The following is a 3,990-nucleotide window of genomic DNA, read 5'->3' as shown; positions in this document are numbered from 1 at the left end:
ACCGAACAATAGTGGATCATACATACGTTTATGTTAAAGGGACAGTTAACACCTTCCAAGACATTTCTGTTGTGTTGCTCTAGAATAACATATCAGGCAGCAAGACTAAACATTTTTAAAACAAATTAGCATGTTTTTTTACTGATTTTGTTTTCCAATAGCCAAGCTCCACCCATAATCTGCCTTATTTGGAAGAGCTAATCTAGGCTTTAGTCTTCTGACTATAGCATTAGCCATGGTTATAATGTTAGTATAAAGTAAATTGTTTTGCAGTTGTTATCTGATAAAGTCAATTTGGAACAAATATGTTGCAGAGTTAGCCTGTTAGCCTTGAGAAGTCTTCAGGGTGGATTTCAAGTTCTGAGAATTAGAAATTGGTTAATATTAAATGCCAAATTACCTGAAAAGAGGGCAGTATAAATAATGAGCGCATACTGTAAAGTTGTTTCAATATGCATAGCTAAACATTGTATATGGTGTTTACTGTCCCTTTAAGGATACAATTTTATCACAGCAAATACAAAGCTACAACCACATTAGAAACAAGTCATTTAGACCATCAAGAAACTGCTTCATTCACACCTACAAATTGACAAATCTATCCTTAATCTTCTGCAAAATTATCATTTATTTGTAAAGTGCAGACAAATTCTGAAGCTTTCGGTATATGGGGTAACTCAGTGCCCTTAATTCTTGGAAAGAAACAAAACAAAATGCATAAAACAGGCTAAACAAAATAAACACAAGGGGAGGAAGGGCCACTTAACACTTAGGGCCTGATTACAAGTTGAGCGCATAAAGGGACAGTTTACTCAAAAATGTTCTCCCCTTTAATTTGTTTCCAATGATCCACTTTACCTGCTGAAGTGTATTATTGTTTACAAGTATTTCCATTAACCATATAATGGCATTTGAATTAGTTTATTTAGCCTGTGGTATCCCCACCCATCCTGAAAGTTTTTGGCCACAAGGCCAAGCTGTATTAACAGAGCCAGTAGAAGAAATTACACTCCCAGTGGGTTATATAAGAGATAAGGTAATAAAATGTTAATTTTCCATTGTTCTCTCCAAGTACTGATGATTGGTTTGTGGACAGATATAAGATAAAGAAGCAGGTATAGTTACACAATGTGATAAAGTAATGAAATCTGATTATACCTACAAGCTCAACCCATTTTAATAGGTTGTGGCTTCAAAACACAAAATCGGCTAATTCATATACACAAATAAGCCTTAAAAAGCAAATCTCATACATTTTATACTGTGCAGCTGGTAAAAAAAGTAATTGGAAACACATTAAGAAAAAACAATTTTATAGTATACTGTCCCTATCGCTTTAGTGAAAGTGATATCTGCACTCCACCGTGCAATTCCAGCGCACTCTAATGTGCACTGGTATTAAAAGTTGATAGCTTCCATAGGCTCAAATGGGAGCCTCTTTCTGATGCTGTCAGCGAAGGGATTAGGTAGTGCAGCGATGGCAGCAATATTAAAAATATATATGTATATGATTATATACATATATATTTATGTGTTAATATGTGTATATACATATATAAACACATATGTATATCAGCATATACATATATATTTACTAAGAACAATGTAAAGGCACCCCACTCCCACCAACTTTTGCCCCAAAGTACTGCCTAGTGCTTTTATGTTTTATAAAAAAATTAAAGATGCTGCTATCTTTATTTTTTAATAAAATATACTAGACTTTATTTTGGGAGCATTTGGAGCACATTTATAAAATTAAACAGAGATCAGATATCTGGTTCATTTTATAACTGCTAATTGCGAGCTTGTGGTAGCAATAACTAGCCACTTGTAATGGCTGGTTAATTATTGTGTGCCACAAATGGGAAAATTTGCCTGTTTATGGGCACGCGATAATTTAGTGCTCCACTTGTAACCTAGCCCTAAATATATTTCATGCATTTCCCTCTAGTCATGGGAGCAGCCATCTTGGAATGTAGGTTACACTGCAGGTATCTGAAGGAGAGTTGCTGCACATGTGTAAACACATCAGTATAGAATGTAGTGAAAGGTAGATTTCAGCATGGCAGCACTGATCAATAGAGGGAGCAGATAATAACCTCAGTGCTATGCTTGAATCATGTATTTAGTGCTTATTGTCATTTTAAGAGCAAACAATCTACAGCTAACAATGTGCAGGAAACAAATTTGAAAATTATTTATTTTGTCTGGTCACCAACCCATAAAATAAAAGTGTTTATTTTATGATGATGTTTTCTCATTGAGATTTAAATATATATCCCCTACATATTGATTTACACAAGAAAATAACACTTATATGAACTCAAGATTATGTTATCACCCCCCCCCCCCCCAGCTTGGGAAGGATACATACATCAGAATCTCGGAATGCTATACTAGTTAAACTATTTCACATAAAATCCATTGTTAATCTGAGACTAATATGTCAAAGAATTTTAATTAACTTACTGCATGATATCTAAGCTTAATAGGATAACACAAGATTTAGTGAGATTTTCACACTGGAGTAATGTAGCACAGTATGATAACCAGAGGCTGCAGTGGGCATAGATTTTAGGAAGAAATGTATCCAATTAAAACATTTATATAACATATTATACCCTTGTCTCTGCCCTTTCCAAATCCTTATTAGTATCAATATGATTGCTTTTCCCTTCCATACCCATTTATACAATGTTTGTGTGTGTGTGTATGTTTAATATATGTGTGAGTGTGTATGTGTGTGTGTGTTTGTATGTATGTGTGTGTGTATGTTTAATATATGTGTGAGTGTGTTTGTATGTATGTGTGTATATGTAAGTGTGTATGTGTGTATATGTGTGTGTGTTTGTGTGTATGTGTGTGTATGTATGTGTGTGTATGTAAGTGTGTGTGTTTGTGTGTGTATATGTATGTGTGTGTGTATTTGTGTGTATATGTTTTTGTGTGTATATGTGTGTATGTGTGTGTATATGTGTGTGTGTGTATGTGTGTGTTTGTGTGTATGTGTGTCTATATATGTTTGTGTGTGTGTATATATTTGTGTGTGTGTATGTATGTGTGTGTATGTAAGTGTGTGTGTATGTGTGTGTGTATGTATGTGTGTGTATATGCATGTGTGTGTATGTATGTATGTGTGTATGTAAGTGTGTATGTATGTAAGTGTGTGTGTATGTATGTGTGTGTGTATTTGTGTGTGTATGTGTGTGTGTATATGTGCATGTGTGTCTATATATGTGTTTGTGTGTGTATGTATGTATATGTGTGTGTGTATGTATATGTGTATGTGTGTATCTTGATCTATCTTACGATCTCTCTCTATGTATATATCTATCTTCAATTAAATGTTTGTATTTTTTTCTAAACGTTCAGTTTGTTGTAATCTTGTGATAACTACATTTATTAACTGTGTAATTAAGTAATTCTGTTATGATTAATTTAATATAATATTTAACAGAGGTAATTTGAACTAAAGATCCTTGTACTGCAAAAAATATGAATGATATTTGTCATTATACATAAAATATATGGTTAGCATATAAATAATTAAAAGCAAATCTGACATCTATAATTTACTGATTTTAATATAAATCCGACCCATAATAAGCAGGAGGTATTACTTCATATATGTTTTACTAAAGCTGTCTTGGATAATTCTGGCATGAATCACATGAATTAGTATCGCTTGTCATTTTAAATATCTGCTCTGCACATATTATAGGAAACGTCATAAATTATACACATATAGATCTATATATTAGGACTATTAGACAATAGTATTTGGTTAACTATTAGTAACATATCAACCTGGTTTGAAATGTTAACCCTCAGATGGCAAATACTGACCAAAATCAGACGTAATTATGTTTAGTATGTTCAGATGCTGGACAGGTCAGACGTAAAACAAAATAACCCATTGATTGCCAGGGATAACCTACTATAGGTAAATTCTTGCAGTTCACATGACTTAAAAAGCTATTGATGTACCAG

Source organism: Bombina bombina, chromosome 5 (genome assembly GCF_027579735.1).
Source record: "Bombina bombina isolate aBomBom1 chromosome 5, aBomBom1.pri, whole genome shotgun sequence".
NCBI classification, from domain to species: domain Eukaryota; kingdom Metazoa; phylum Chordata; class Amphibia; order Anura; family Bombinatoridae; genus Bombina; species Bombina bombina.
The sequence above is the reverse complement of the archived record's forward strand: the minus strand, read 5'-3'. Positions refer to the sequence as shown.